The sequence below is a fragment of the Bos mutus genome, chromosome 13, assembly GCF_027580195.1.
Source record: "Bos mutus isolate GX-2022 chromosome 13, NWIPB_WYAK_1.1, whole genome shotgun sequence".
NCBI classification, from domain to species: domain Eukaryota; kingdom Metazoa; phylum Chordata; class Mammalia; order Artiodactyla; family Bovidae; genus Bos; species Bos mutus.
In genome coordinates, this window is record NC_091629.1 from 19,985,407 (window position 1) to 20,002,609 (window position 17,203).

Sequence of the window (17,203 nt, forward strand, 5' to 3'; positions counted from 1 at the left end):
TGAATTAGTGAATGAATGAACGCATGAAACTCAGAAGAATGCAGTGCAATCCACTGAATGACAGATGTTTTGAGCCCTCCCCATGTGGACAAAGTCAGGCCACATCATTCCCCGGCTGAAAGCCCTGCAGTGACTCCCTGTCACTCTTGGAATTGAGTCTAAGTATCTCAGTGTGGCTGACTTCTCAGGCCTCATCTCTCTCCCCCTTTCCTCCTCATCAGAACTCTCCAGCCATTCTGTGTTCCTTTTTGTTCCCATCCAGAGCTTGGCTTAGGCACCTCTGTTCCTCTCGATCAGTGCTTCTCCGTGAGGCAGTACCACCCTCAGGGGAATTTTTGGAACTTTGTGGAGGAAGTATTTTTATTGTCATGATAGGGGAGCTGGATTGTTCGTCTGCATCCTGCAGAGAACTGGACAAGCCCAGATAGCAAAGAATATTGCATTATCTCATGTGGCTAGACTAGACACTTCTGGAAGTGAAAAACCTATAATGAGGTGAAACTAGAACCTATATCTGCTTTACCTATAAACACAAAGCATTTTTAGTATGGTTTTAATATATATTGAATTTTCCAGGAAGGCAACTGTGTTGGTAATTCAAGGGAACACTGTACTTTATCTGGAACATGACCAAATGCCGTTCACCATTTCAAAACCACATCACCAACGTTGAAGTCAACTATCATATTTGAGTTTCCAAATGGCACCCTGGCATTTGGAGCTGTCATAATCCAGGGGGTTCGACTTTCAGGTTCCAGCAGCTGACTGCTTTATCTCTTAGTGTAATTGAGCCTGAACATTTATACATTGAAATAAAATCTGCAAATTATGCATTGCTTTCCTTTTGTTTCGTCTTTACTAGGTCATTATCTTTTCCAAGAAATTATGTGTGTGGGAAGATTTCATTATCTATGAATTTCATGTCAGAATAGTTAACAGAGGTAGAGTGGGCATCTATGCAGCTGGAGACATGGTCTGTCCTGTTCACGTCTCTGCACAGAGCACACAGGAAGTGATCGATAACTGTGGGGCAAATGAATGAAGGACAGAATGAAGGAGGCTGGACTGGGGGCCACAGAACTTAGTCATTTAATCAGCAAGTTATGGGAGAGGTGGGGTAACTTCTGTGTTTCTATGGGTGCAATAATCATCCCCAAAGACATCCGCCTCTTAATCCCTAGTGAATAGACTATGTTAGAAGGCCAAAGGGACTTGGCAGATGTGACAAAGTTAGGAGCTTTTTGTTTTGTTTTGAGTTAAAGGTGTTGAGATGAGGAAATTATCCTGAATGATCTTGTTGACTCAGTGTAATCAGGAGCCCTTAGTAGGGGGACACAGAAGCGTCGGAGTCAGGAGGAGATGTGTTGTTGGAAGCAGAGGTTGGGGTGATTGTGGGGCCACAAGCCAAAGAACACAAACCTCTAGAAGCTGGGAAAGTCAAGAAACAAGTGCCCTGAGCACCTGCTCAAGGAACACCACCCTGCTGATCCATTTCACCCTTCTGACCTCCCAAACCCCGAGAGCATACATTTGTGTTGCTTGCCTGGAGAATCCCAGGGACGGGGGAGCCTGGTGGGCTGCCATCTATGGGGTCACACAGAGTCGGACACAACTGAAGCGACGCAGCAGCAGCAGCAGCAGCAGCAGCAGCAGCAGCAAGCCACTAAGTCTGTGGTCATCTGTTACAGCCATTACATTTGAATTTCAGCTAAACAAGCAATCCTGTTTTTAGTATAAATAGGTCCCATGCGATAACTGGGACATAGTTGTATTTTGAAAAGTATTCGCTGTCTACCTGAACTTTAAACTTAACCAGGCACATTGCATTTTGTCTAACCATCTTCCTCCCAGTTCCCTTTGTCCAGTAGCCGTGTTGAACCCATGAGGCACTCCTTGGGATAGGAGTTTTTCTCAGCAGAGCAACAACAGAGAAGGCGCCTGGGTCCCTGATGTTCTGGAGAGTCATGCCAGTCCTGGGGTGTCATGCCAGTCCTGGGGTGCCATGCCAGTTCTGGGGTGCTAACTTTTACATGAGATAGAAGTAAGCACCTTTTCTTTTCAGTTCCCTACCTGTTGCAGCTGAGTCTAGTCCTGATGGATAAAGTTGGCAGCCCATGCCGTCTGCTTTGACTCCCGCTCCCCTCTGAGTAATGTCTCGACTTGGTAACAAGTACCAGTCATTTAAGGCCCTTGGGGCTGTGCCTGCCGTCGGCCCTTCCAGCTGCCAGTCTGGTTTCTTCCCACGATACACAGCCTCTTTATAAACCCAGACGTCCTGGGTGTTCCGCCCCCCGCTCCCACAGTGCCCTTGTGTGTCACTGCTCCCCTGGAAACAAATTTATTTTCCGTGTTTACTTTAAGGCAAAACTCCAGCGCAGCCTCCTCGACGCCTGTCAGCAGGGCTGGGGAGGGGGTTCAAGGCACCATTTGGTTGGGGCCTCATATTTAGGAAAAGCCTCAAATGTAGATTTTCAAGATTCTCTGGTATTCTCTCCAAAGGAGGTTATGTATACGGCAATTGTATTCTGGTTTTTTTTTTTTGGATTTTTTGGCCGTGCCCCGAGGCATGTGGGATCCTTGTTCCCTGACCAGGGATCAGACTTGCACTCCCTGTATTGGAAGCACGGAGTTTTAGCCACCAGACCACCAGGGAAGTCCTACTCTCCTTGTTTGTGTCCGTGTGTCCAGCTGCACTAAAACAGTGTTAACTTTCCCCATATAAATATTTAAGACACCACAGTTGTGGGGTTTTGTTGTTTATTTGTTTGTCCCTGGATCTTGGCTTGGGGTCCCTGAGAAGAGGACCCCAGGACAAGGATTCCAGTGTGTTTGGGAGGTGATCCCAGGATACAGCAGCAGAGGAGTGACGATGGAGCCCAGACAGGTGTGCTATCAAGCCCATTACCACTGAACACATCTGGGGCTCCATCCCACGGGCAATTCTGGGAGCCAGGGTGGGCATGCTGCAGAGTTATCCCAGCCTTGGGATGGGAGAGCCAGGGTGTCCACGCACATACTTCCCACCCATCGTTACCTAAAGGCTGCTTCTAGGGGCATCAGCTCTGACACCGTGTCCTGCTCACGAGCCCCAGGGCTTATGGGAAGCAGGCTTTTGCAGCAGAGGTGAGTACCGGGGGCAAATGGCTGGGGCACTGACAGTGTTGGCTACATGCTGCATTGGTATTTGTTTTGTTTTTAAATATGCCAGCCTCTTGGCCTGAGTGGTCTCTGTGGACACAGATGTGTGCTTGGCTGAGCCTGGGACAGACCAGCAGAGCCAGTGGGTTGACATGCTGGGGAGAGTTACCCAACAGTGAACAGACGGCTCTGGCCGCACACGCAGTCGTGGCTTCCTTCCCTCCCCTGTCTCGCTTCCCCTCTCTCCTACTGATACTTCCCAAATAAACCATGTGCATCCGAATCCTTATCTCAGAATGAGTGAGCTCCTGGAGAACCCATCTGTGGTAGACAAACTGGTAATTCTCCAAAGATACCCACCCACATGCTAATCTCCAGAACCTGTGCCTGTTACCTTATGTGGCCAAAGGGACTTTGCAGATGGGAATAAACTGAGATTTTTTTTTTTTTTAGTTTTTATTTTATATTGCAGTAGAGTTGTAACTCTGTCTTCTACCAGTATGGGCTTCTCTAGTGGCTCAGTGGTAAAGAACACCCCTGCCAGTATAGGAGATTCGGGTTCGATTCCTGAGTTGGGAAGATTCCCTGGAGAAGAAATGGCAACCCACTCCAGTATTCTTGCCTGGGAAATCCCATGGACCCCAAGGACTGGCAGGCTACAGTCCATGGGGTCGCAAAATAGTCGGACACGACTTAGCAACTAAACAACAATAAGTAGTTGATTAACAATATTGTGTTAGGTCGACTTCCGTGGCTGTCCAGTGGTTAAGACTCTGCACTTCCAATGCAGGGGGCGGAGGTTCGATCCCTGGTCAGGGAACTAGAATTCCACATGCCGTGAGGTATGGCAAAAAAAAAAAAAAAAAAAATGTTGTGTTAGTTTCAGGTGTATAAGCTGAGAATCTTGAGATGGGAAGACTATTCTGGATCATCTGTGTGGGCTGAATATAATCACAAGAGTCCTTATAAAGGAAAGAGGGGGTTTGAAGAGTCAGAGTCAAAGCCAGAGAAGGGAGAGGTGATGACTAAAGCAGAGGTCAGAGTTATGCCCTTGCTGGCTTTGAAGATAAAAGAGGACCACAAGCCAAGGGATGCGGGCTGCCTTAGAATGTCTATGGCAAGAAGACAGATTCTCCCCTAGAGACTTCCGAAAGGATCACAGCCCTGTTGACACCTGGAGTTTGGCCCAGTCAGACCCATTTCAGACTTCTGGACTCTAGAACTGTAAGGTAATCAGTTTCTGGTATTATAAGCCACTAGGTTTGTGACAATTTGTTTCAGCAGTCAGAAGAAACTAAGATCTAGACAGGGAGTGTATCAGACAAGGTTCTCAATTGTGAACAATAGTACTCATGCTAGATAATTTAAGCAGAAAAGGGTTTTGTTAAAATACATCAAAAAGCTGGGACTTCCCTGGCAGTCAGGTGGCTAAGACTCTACGCTTCCCTCACACGGGGCATGAGTTTGATCCCTGGTCTGGGAGCTGAGATCCTGCACGCTGCACTGTGTAGCCTAAAACATGAAAGTGAAAGTGTGAGTCGCTCAGTTGTGTCCAGCTCTTTGTGACCTCATGGACTCTTTACTGTCTGAGCCACCAGGGAAGCCCAAAACATTAAAAATAAGATAAATCAAGAAGCTGATGCAAGCTCTGGGAGGGCCAGAAAATCAGGTTTGGAGGCTCTGCAGCCGGATGCAGTGTCCACATTTCATTTCTGGGCTACCCCAGAAAGATCCCCTGCCATCATCCTGGATACACGCTCCATGGACAAGGCTGGGCATGGGTGCCATTTCCACGACCTCCACTTCTGCAAACTGCAGGCCTACTCTTCTTGGATGGATTTAGGTATACCTTCCTCACGGCACTCACCTCCAAACTGAAGGCTGGCATGGGTGTGACTGGTTAGCAAAACCAAGCCACACAACACAAGGGAGGCTGGAGATCAGTTTATTCATCAGCAAAACGGGAATAGTAGCAGTGCCAGCCTTGTGGGTTTGTGTGAAGATGAGTCAGTGTATATAAAGCATGTAGTTCATTAACTCGCACATAGTAGGGGCTCTGTATTTGCTCTTACTCAAAGGGCCAGTTTTTAACTTTCTCAGTAGATAGTGGGTGAAGAACAGTTTGAGGTTTGGATGGGACATAAAAGAGGAGAAGGCAAGGTCTCCCAGATCTTATATTATCTTCTACTACAATTAGGAGTGGAAAACAAGACCCGGTCAAGGATGAAACAACCCAAGAAATAAAATATCATGGATATAGGCGGATCCATAAATACAGAGTATAGATTAAGGGTTTGCAGGCACTGGGGAGAGACAAGGTGAGAAGTAACTGTTGAATGTATACAGAGTTTCTTCAGAGGGCAATGAAATGTTCTGCTATTAGATTGTGGTAATAGTTGAGCAAGCCTGTGAACACACTAAAAACCCTTGTCTACCTGAGGTGGGTAAATTGTACAATAAATGAATTAAAGTTCAACAAAGCTGTTCTAAAAGTAAAGAAAATACACTGGAAAAATAACCAACAATGTAGAAATAAGAGAATTAATAGTGGGTAACACACATATTCGGAGAAGACAATGGCACCCCACTCCAGTACTCTTGCCTGGAAAATCCCATGGACGGAGGAGCCTGGAAGGCTGCAGTCCATGGGATCTCGAAGAGCTGGACACGACTGAGCGACTTCACTTCCACTTTTCACTTTTATGCTTTGGAGAAGGCAACGGCAACCCACTCCAGTGTTTTTGCCTGGAGAATCCCAGGACGGGGGAGCCTGGTGGGCTGCCTTCTATGGGGTTGCACAGAGTTGGACACGACTGAAGTGACTTAGCAGCAGCAGCAGCAGCAGCAGAAGCAACACTTCCCCCAGGTCACACTGTTCTAAATGCTTTGCTTAAATTAGCTCAACACTACCCCAGAAGATGGGGTCGAAAATTGCAGGACATGACTGAGCAACTGAGCACACACACCCCAGGAGATATGTGTGGTAACAGTACCTCCTTTATATAGAAGAGAAAACTGAGGCTTTCTGAGGTTTCTTGTCCAAAGTCACACACAGGTTCACATGAGCGCTGAGGTTTGAATCCAGGCTGCCAGTTGCCCAGAGCTGAGCCCATCTCTACAGGGCACTGTGTTTTAAGACGTGGCGGCTTAGTAGAGTGACTCGGCAGGAGTTTGAGAGAGCCACAGAGGAGGGAGCGAGGAAGCTTTAGCCTAATCTAGCCAGAGGATGGCAGCCAACATTTCCTTCTGTCCCATCGCACTGTGATTCTCATTTGGTTCCAGCCACTGGGAACACTGCAGCGAACAAAATGCCCAAGTCTTTACCCTTACTGAGCTTAATTCCTTTTTTTTTTTTTTTAATATTTATTTGGCTGTGCTGGGTCTTAGTTGCAGCATGTGGGATCTTTAGTGCAACATGCAAACTCTTAGTTGTGGCCTGTAGGATCTCGTTCCCTGACCAAGGATAGAACCTGGGCCCCCTGCATTGGGAGCATGGAGTCTTAGCCACTGGATCACCAGTGACATCCCTTATTGAGCTTAATTTCTAATGTGGAGAAGCAGATAACAAACACGTAAACTAACGTGCTGGGTGTTGGAAGCCTTATCTGTGTCACACTTTAAATTTTATGGCACCCGCTCCAGCACTCTTGCCTGGAAAATCCCATGGACGGAGGAGCCTGGTAGGCTGCAGTCCATGGGGTAGCTAAGAGTTGGACACGACTGAGCGACTTCACTTTCACTTTTCACTTTCATGCATTGGAGAAGGCAACGGCAACCCACTCCAGTGTTCTTGCCTGGAGAATCCCAGGGACGGTGGAGCCTGGTGGGCTGACGTCTATGGGGTCGCACAGAGTCGGACATGACTGAAGCAACTTAGCAGCAGCAGCAGCTGTGGTGGCAGGTTTAAAATATAGCCACAAATTCTTTGAGACTCTTCCCATTGAGAGGTGAGATCTATGTCCCAACCCTTGAAACTGGGCGGGCTGTTGAGGCGGTGATCAATTAATAGAGTAGGACAGAAGTGATGCTTTTGTGTTTTTGAGGCTAAATCATAAATATTGGTTCGGTTTCCACTCGGCTCACAGGGACACTTGTGTGTGAGCCCTGAGTTGCCATGTAACCAGGCATGCTGCCCTTGTCCACCATGCTGTGAGGAAGCCCAGCAGCCCATTTGGAGGGCCCAGGTGGAGAGAGGGAGACCCTGCCCCCACCCCCGGCCCCCTGAGCTGCTCTGGTTCCCACTGTCCCAGCCCCAGTTCCTGTAGTCACTGTCATCCTTCAGTCACAGAAGAAGTTTCCATCCAGAACTGCCAAAACCACATTCTTGCTGAATTCTTGACCCACAGAAACAGTGAGAGGTACTGATGATTAAGTCACTACAGTTTTTGTTGTCATTGTTGGAAAATTAAAATAAGTTTTAAAGCCACTAAGGTTTGAGGTGATTTGTTCTGCAGTGCAGTAACCTGAACAGTTATTTAATTAAAAAAAATAATTTGATGACAAAGGAAAAGATCGCCCTGCTAGAATGGGTCTAAGTGAGAATACTTCAAAGAGGAAAGCTTCTGCTGTTTTCTAGCTGACAGGGGAGGGAAGGTGGTCTGCACCAGAGCAGGTGGTGAAAAACAGGAAGGTTCAAGACCAGTTTAGAAAAAAGTTAAATGATCGGGCCTCAGGATCGATCTGAATGTGAGGATGAAGGAAGGTAGCCTATCTGGAATCATCCCCAGGTTTCTTATTGGGGAACCAGATGGATGGTGAGACCCTGGAACATTGGAAGGGGTGGCTTCAGAAGGAGAAGGGTGTTATAGACTCCAGCTCCAAGATTACCCTTTCCAATGGGCAGTTCTCTTAACCCTGGAGAGAGAGAGAGTAGGGCTCTGCGTGCACCTTCCGTCATGTCGGACTCTGCGACCCCGTGGACTATAGCCCACGAGGTTTCCCTGTCCATGGAATTTTCCAGACAAGAGCACTGGAGTGGGTTGCCATTTCCGTATCCAGGGGATTTTCCCGACCCAGGGATCCAACTCTCTTATGTCTCCTGCATCCGCAGGCTGGTTCTTTACCGGCTGAGACGCTAACCTTTTTCCCTTTCTCATAAAAGGCAAAGACCCTCCACTCCTCCTCCATCTTCAACTTTCGCACAATCTATATCTTGGCCATCAGAGGGCGCCAATGTTCAGGCAGTTCAGATAGACGCCACCTGGATCTATTTTACTCTCTTCTGGGGGGAAAAAAAAGGAGGGAAAAAGGTTTTGGCTTCCTCCTCTTGCCTTAAAATCATTCTCCTAAGCTACCTTGGCGCCCGGAGGACCTCTAATAGTTATGCCATGTGTGAATGCATACCAGCTTATTTTATTCCCCAGAGCTAATCAGAAAAAAATCTCCCTCACCACAGTTTCCCATGAGCCCATCTTACAAAGTCTGGGGACTTTTCCTTTTTTATTTTCATTGCCAGTCTTGTGCAAAAATCAATCAAGATTTTGGTACACTGATACCTCTGCGTCATACTCCCTGTGATTCCCCTCCCCCATCTTTGACCTTCTCTTTTGTTGCCTGTTCTCATTTCTGCGTTTTCAGTAGGGAGCTCTGGGACTAGAAAGGTAAGAGGGTAATTCCTCCCCACCATGAGTTCAGCTACAACTGCCCTGTATGTCCCCTGAATTCTCCAAGAGGCATTAGGAGTTGGGGTCGCGGGGTCTCAGTCTTATGGAGCCCAGCCCTCTGAAGTCTACTGTTCCAGGCACCTTGTAGTCCCTCATGATGGTGTGAGGACCCCACCTGTCTCCTGACCCTCCCACCCCCCACCCCTGGGGACTGCTGTTCCCCTCCCAAACCTGCCCGGGATGAGGGGTGGGCAGACAGTTAAAGGCTAGTTTCTAAGCCGGATCCTATCAGAGGGGATGGTTTTCAGAGTGTCTGGGGCCCAGGAGGAGAGTAGACTGAACCCTCCCCTTGCTTTCATGAATGCCGCAACTGGAAGAGATTATTTGGCAATAGAATCTCTGCTCCTAAAAGGTACCAAGACTCTAGGAACTGTAGATTCTCTCTGGTCTGGGAAAAATTACCTCCCAGATTTATGGGCACGTAGAATTCTTCTCACCCCACTCAGATCTCTGCTCCCCACCTGGTTTTCCCCACAGTCAGAACTCATTTCTGTCTCCCGGTTCTCTTATTACTTGTGCCTCAAGGATTAAAGCAATTATCCTATATATTTTTTTCTTCTTGGAACCTGAAGCTCCTTAAGGCAAGAACCACTTTTTATGCATCTCAGAATTTTCTAGAGCTGGGGTACCTAACACCCCCCCAACTATATACACACACACAACCTGGCTAGACAATGAGGAAGGTTTTGGATTTGTTTTTGTTTTTTATTTTAACCAATTCATGGTACTTTGGGGAAAACAACAATGTAGTGAAATTTTTATAAACAACTGCTGTTTATTCTAATATTTTAGTCTTTTCCCCTTTTTAAGGGGCAGTGGTGGTTAAAATGTTCTTTGTGAAATAATGATGAAAATAGCTCTTTAATTTTCTTTTTATCTTGACATCTTTACTTAGCAGTATACAAAGGAGACCATCTTGTGTAGATCACCAAATCACGTGTTTTGTGGAAATATGACATTTGTGAAAATGCCATCTGATTCCAGACAGCCCTGTGCCTAACTCAAGAAAAATGAGAAAAAAGCCTCTGGGGTACTACTCACAACCTTTTCCACAGTTTATTCGGGCCTTTCTCGCTTCTGTAAACATCCACATTCATGCTAACAATAGCATTGGAGTCCCTGGATCAAACTGTGCCTGACATCAGGACATCCTCTGGACTTTTCAGTTATATAAGCTAATAAATTCCCTTTTGCTGCTTAAACCATATGGGTCACTTATAATTAAGAGTCCTAACACATTTATCCAGAGAAGGCAATGGCACCCCACTCCAGTACTCTTGCCTGGAAAATCCTATGGATGGAGGAGCCTGGTAGGTTGCAGTCCATGGGGGTTGCTTAGAGTCGGACACGACTGAGCAACTTCACTTTCAGGTATTGGAGAAGGAAATGGCAACCCACTCCAGTGTTCTTGCCTGGAGAATCCCAGGGACGGGGAGCCTGGTGGGCTGCCGTCTATGGGGTGGCACAGAGTCAGACACGACTGAAGCGACTTAGCAACTTAGCAGCAACACATTTATCAAGCACCTTTATTCTTGTATTCAGGAGATACATTCCAAGTATTGCCAAGAGTTCATCATTCTGATCTAACAGCATGGGAGGAAACCAAATCCTGTAGGTAGAGTCCAATCAGAGAAGAGTCCAATCAGAGAAGCAGAAGCACCTCAAGTATTCAAACTGAGGGAAGATAATACAGGGAATTGGTTACGTGGGTGATGGAAGAACTGGAAAGCCTAACAGGGCTTATTGAGCAGCCCAGTTATTAATCATAGTAGGAATGATTAATCATAGTAGGAAGAGGCTGCCACCTTGTAGAGGGAGGAAGACAGCAGTTGGTGGTAATGATTCCATCCCTGGGTCGGGAAGATCCCCTGGAGCAGGAAATGGCAAAACACTCCAGTATTCTTGCCTGGGAAATCCCATGGACTGGGGAGCGTGGTGGGCTACAGTCCACAGGGTTGCAAGGAGTTGGACATGACTGAGCACGTGTGCACACGCACACGGTTAGAGCCTGGGCCACCGGGTGGAAGCTCTGACAGGCAGCAGGGCCAGGACCCGTGGGGGAGGGCCTATGTGGCAGGAATTGGAACCACAGAGGAGACCCAGCAGCTGCTGGAGTTGCTGCTGGAGGCAGAGAGAGGAGGAGAAATGCCCGGATCTTCCCTTCCTTTCACCCTCCAGTCTCCAACTAGTGCCTCCCATTTGGCAGAATTCACCCACAAACCAGTAGGCTTATATACCTACAATACCTACCTGAGTCCTGGCACATGACAGACCTTTGGAAGGTGTTGGTTGAATTTGAAGAAAAGAGAGAAGTCTGTAATTTCTTCGTGTGGACAGTGAGGATAAGGAGAGAGTGAGATGTAGGATGGGCTTGAGGTTTAGATGAGCTGGTTAACACCAAGCATTAGCACAGACATTGGCATGTAGTAAGTGTACAATAAACACGTTATGACAACGACCATCTGTCCCACTGCCACACAAGGCAGATGTTAACACGTTGTTCTCCCAGTTTCACTGGGAGCCTTAAATCTTTTTGTAGCAGTGGTTCACAGCTGAGGATGGCTTTGCTCTCCTGGGCATACTAGGTTGGCACAGTGGGGTGGGAGTGCTACTGCATCTGGGGGAAGAGGCCAGGGATGTTACTAATCCCTCATTGCTCAGGACAGTTCCCACAACAGAGAAGGCTCTGGAGAGAGCCCCACGGACTCCTCGCAGCTGCAGCGGAACCCGTGCATGTTTCCTTTTCCCCCTGCAGTCCCTTTCTTCCCCTCCCCTAAAGCTGGACACTGCTTTCAATTCCCCATTGGCTTCTGAGAAGCATTTCTTCCTGTTTGTAAAATCTCATTTAAGTAGCTTGGGCTCCAAAATCACTGTGGACGGTGACTGCAGCCATGAAACTAAAATACACCTGCTTCTTGGAAGGAAAGCTATGACAAACCTAGATAGCATATTAAAAAGCAGAGGCATGACTTTGCCAACAAAGGTCCATATTGTCAAAACTATGATTTTTCCGGTAGTCATGTGTGGATGTGAGAGTTGGACTATAAAGGAAGCTGAGTGCCGAAGAATTGATGATTTTGAACTGTGGCATTGGAGAAGACTCTTGAGAGTCCCTTGGACTGCAAGGAGATCAAACCAGTCAGTCCTAAAGGAAATCAGTCCTGAATAGTCATTGGAAGGACTGATGAAGCTGTAATACTTTGGCCACCTGATTCGAAGAGACAACTCATTGGAAAGACCTTGATGCTGGGAAAGATTGAAGCCAAGAGGAGGAGGGGGTGGCAGAGGGTGAGATGGTTAGATAGCATCACCGACTCAAGGGACATGAATCTGAGCAAACTCTGGGAGATAGTGAAGGACAGGGAAGCACGGCGTGCTGAAGTCCATGGGTTGCAGAGTCAGACACGACTTAGTGACTGAGCAACAACCACAATGTAAGTGGTTCAGCTCAGCCAGGTAGGCACTCTGTGGGAGCTCTTCAGGTGCTTTCTCAATCCGTAGGACAAACCCCATGAGGCCAGTGCTCTTCCCTGCCCTTCACAGATGGAGAGATGGAGGCTCACAGAGAATGAGTGAATTTCCACATAACTAGGAAGCACTGAACTCCTGAGTTTGAACCCAGGGCCATGTGATTGCAGAGGCTGAAATTGAGGCCATCTAGCTAAGGGCTCTTCCAATCTCTCTTGGACACTTCTAGACAGGGAGATCCAACCAACAGGACCCAACCCCATCTCCAAGAGCCAAATTGCAGTGCAGCCTGCCTAGGGGATTAGATGCTGGAGGGGCTGCACAATTGGTTTCACATGTACCAGCCAGAGCCGGAAGAGTGTGGATGGAGTGGGTCCAGAAGGGGGGGTATAGGGAGATAACGTGAGATTGCCTATGAACGACCTCACCATTTGTGAGTATTTTCCTGTGATTTAACACCTTGGCATTTCCCCAGGAGAAGGATGATGCTCATATGGTCCCAGGTAGGCAGCTTGAAAAAAAAAAAAGGGGGTGTGGTAGAAATGCCAGAACTGCCCCAGCAGACCATGAAGGAAGGGAGCCAAGACACAGAAAGGCAGGTTTGTAACAGTGGGGAAACCCCATCCTGCGAGTCTGTTCTGCAGAAGGGCCCAGGGACTGCTCCATTACCAAGTCCAAGAGGGATCTGCTGGTGCAGAGCTCAGGGGAGCTGGCCCCCATAGATCAAGGCTGGTGATAGAGACGCTGCCACAGACCCGGGCTCCCCAGTAGGTGTGGGATTGCTGGACATATCACAGTTTTTTAAATCATTATTTTTAAAATTTTTGGCTGTGCTGGGTCTTCATGGCTGTGCTCAGGCTTTCTCTAGTTATGGCGAGCAGGGGCTACTCCCTGCTCATGTGGAATGTGTGGGCTCAGTTCTTGCGGTGGACTGGCTCAGCTGTCCTGAGGCATGTGGGATCTTCCCAGGCCAGAAATTGAACCTGTGTCCGCTAGAGTGGAAGCTCGGAGTCTTATCCACTGGACCACTAGGAAAATCCTTACTTTTTTTTTTTTTAAATCAGCTTTCTCCTTAAAGAACACTTAGGGTGTTTCCAATTTATTGCTGTTACAAGCAAAGTCTCAGGAAGTCTCAATAAACATCCTTGTGCACGTGGGCATGTTTTTCTCTGGAGTAGAAAAAACTGGAATAGCTCAGCCAGAGGGTGTGTACAATTGTAATTTAGTAGATATGCCAAATTTCCCTCCAAAGAGGCTGCTATCAGTTTATAATTCCATGTTCTTACACTCTTGCCAACATTTGATAACATCAGTTTTAAAACTTCGATGCACAATACTGGATGCTTGGGGCTAGAGCACTGGGACGACCCAGAGGGATGATATGGGGAGGGAGGAGGGAGGAGGGTTCAGGATGGGGAACACATGTATACCGGTGGCGGATTCATTTTGATATTTGGCAAAACTAATACAATTATGTAAAGTTTAAAAAAAAAAAAAAAAAACTTGTGTTTCATAACTAGCGAGATTGAAGGTTTTCATGTATTTGTTGATCATCTGTTTTACTTCTCGCATGAATTACCTGTTTCTCTCCTTTGCTTGCTGTTGCCTTGGATCATTCGTCCTTTAAAAAATTAATGTGTAGAAGTTCTTTTTTAAAAAGATATTTTATTTTTTTATATTGAAGTATAGTTGATTTACAACATTGTATTAGTTTCAGGTGTGCAACATAATGATTCAGTATTTTTATAGATGATACTCTAATTAAAGTTATTATACAATATTGGTATATTCTCTGTGCTGTACACTCATCCTTACATCTTATTTATTTTACCTTCCCCTGTCTTGCATTTGTAGGAGTTCTTGACATATTTTGGGCCCTGAGCCTATGCCTGGATAAGCTACAGATATTTTCTCCCATCCTGTCCCTTGCTTTTCGACTTTGTTTTTTATTTTTCTTCTTGTTGAGCTGATAGATATTAATAAAACTTTTCACAGCAAGTCACCAAAAGAGTTAGCATTCACCGAAAGAAGCAATAACAATGGCAAAGGTGTGATGAATGCTTCCTCTATGCAAAACAAGGCTGCAGCCAGGTAGGTTGAAGCAAGCCAGGCAAGATTTAAGGAGGTGCCAAAAAAGCTCCGTGATTGGGAGAAATGATATTTATAATGCAATATTTACAAAAATAAAAATGAATACCAAAAAATCTACCACGATCAAAATACTAACATTTTCTGTAAGGACAGGATCAGAAACACTGCCATGCTGCACTCTGTTGGAGCCTGGGACAAGAGGCAAAGTCTATAGAACCTCGTTGTTTCTATTGTTTACTTGCTAAGTCGTGTCTCTTTTGCAACCCCATGGACTGTAGCCTGCCAGGCTCCTCTGTTCATGGAATTTCCATGGGATTTCCTAGGCAAGAATTCTGGAGTGGGTTGCCATTTCCTTCTCCAGGGGATCTTTCCAAACCTAGGGATCAGACCCACATCTCCTACATGGGCTGCTGCTGCTGCTAAGTCGCTTCAGTCGTATCCGACTCTGTGCAACCCCATAGACAGCAGCCTACCAGGCTCTGCCATCCCTGGGATTGTCCAGGCAAGAACACTGGAGTGGGTTACCATTTCCTTCTCCATTGCGTGAAAGGACATTTTATCCCATGGTCGGATAAACAAAATGTGGTATATCAATAACATGGAATACTCTTTGACTATAAAAAGGTATGAAATACTGATATATGTCCCGACACGGATGAACCTTGAATACGTTTTGCTAAGTGAAAGAAGCTAGTCACACATGGGAAAAATGACATTGTATGATTCCATTTGTGCGAAATATACAGGCTAGGCAAATACATGGAATGAGGAAGTAGACAACTGGTTTTTGTCTAGGATTGGGTATGAGAGGAGGGACTGGGGGAGGGGAATGGAGTGTGACTTCTCGTAAGTATGGAATCTCTTTTGTGGGGCGATGAAAATATTCTAAAATTAGTTGTGCTCATGGTTGCATAATTCTGTGAGAAACCAGTGAACTGTATGTTTTAAAAGCATGAATAGTACAAGAGGTGAATTACATCTCAATAAAGCTGTTAAAAAAGTAAGTTGATAAAGAAAGTAGATAGAAAGGCCAAAAAAAAAAATATGAGAGAATAGTGATGAGAGAAACTGCCTGTCAATTAAGCTTAAAGCAAGTTTATTAAAAGGAACATTTAAAAAGCAATTGTTGGAAAGGATTCATTGCAGAGTTTAAATCTTTTTTTATTATGGAAAAACTTTAAATATAACCAAACAAAAGGGAAACATAAAACACAGGCCTGTGTGTCCATCACCCAGTCCAGCAATTTTCAACTCATGGCCCATCTGCTTTGAGCTCTTCTCCCACTCACTCCCTTGTCTTGAGTTTTTGAAGCAAATCCCAGAATCGTGTTGTTCCTTTATTGCAGGAATATTGTTAAGGATATTACCCACCATGTTGCCTGTCTTCCTCATGAAGACCTGTGGGGAGACTTTCTTTTTAACCTCTGAATTTGGAAAAGGTAAGTTTTTTTGTTCATTTGTTAGTTTGGTCATGCAGCTTGTGGGATTTTAGTTCCCTGATCAGGGAACTGAACCCCAGTTGTCAGCCATGAGAGCATGGAGTCCTAACCACTGGACCACCAGGACATTCCCAGTTTTGTTTTTTTTTTCTTCTGAGCAATGGATTTGCTTTCGTGTGTGTGTGTGTGTGTGTGTGTGTGTGTGTGTGTGTGTATGTGTGTGTGTGTTAGTCGCTCAGTTGTGTCCAACTCTTTGTGACCCCATGGACTATAGCCCGCCAGGCTCCTCTGTCCAAGGGCTTCTCCAGGCAAGAATACTGGAGTGGGTTGCCGTGCCCTCCTCCAGGGGATCTTCCCGACCCAGGGATCAAACCAGGTCTCCTGGATTGCAGGCGGGCTCTTTACTGTCTGAGCCACCAGGAAAGCCCATATATGTGTATATCTGTATCTATATCTGTAGGTCTTTGTTGCCCTGTGGGCTTTTCTCTAGTCACGGCAAGAGGGGGCTCCTCTCTCATTGTGGTGCACGGGCTTCTCATTGTGGTGGCTTCTCCTGGTGCAGAGCACGGGCTCCAGGGCCCACGGGCTTCAGCAGTCCTGCTACACGGCTCAGTGGTTGCAGCTCCCGGGCTCTAGAGCACAGGCTCAGTAGTTGTGGCACATGGGCTTAGTTCCTCAGAGGCGTGTGGAATCTTCCCGGACCAGGGATTGAACCCATGTCTCCTGGATTGGCAGGCAGATTCTTTACCACTGAGCTACCAGGGAAGCCCAGCAATAGGTTTGCTTTCTTTGTTTAGATAAAAGGCTTTGTATATAGCCACAGATTCCTTTCTGCTATCGTCACTACGACGCTCGAAGACAATCTGATCACCAGATACCTGAAATATCTTGGCGGTAGGCAGCTTTGTGAACCAGCTCAACTCCTAGCTTTCTTCTCTTTTCTGATCTGTGGCAGAGATTCCTAGGGGCCTACCTCTTATCCATTATCCCTCTTTCTTGGCAACCAAGCCCTAATTTTATTTGCGGTGGCAATATGCACAGTTAAGAGACTTCACTTCTCAGTTTCCTATGCAGCTAGGGTTAAATGCTGGCCAGTGATAGATAAATAGAAGTTTAGGGCTGGAACTTCCAAGAAGTTCCTTAGAGAAAGCTCCTTAGAGAACCCTTAGGCAGGGTTTTCTCCCTTCTGGCTTCCTGTTGCCTAAAATGTGGCTGTAATGGCTGGAGGTCCCATAGCCACCTCGAACCATGAGAAATGACCTTGAGGATGGAAACCACATTCTAAGGATAATGAAGGAAGATGCTAGAAGGAGCCTGTATCCTCAATTATTGTGGATCTGTCACAGCAGTTCTGGACCTCCTCCCTCCAGACTTAAGTTATGTAAGAGAAAAATAAATGTCTAT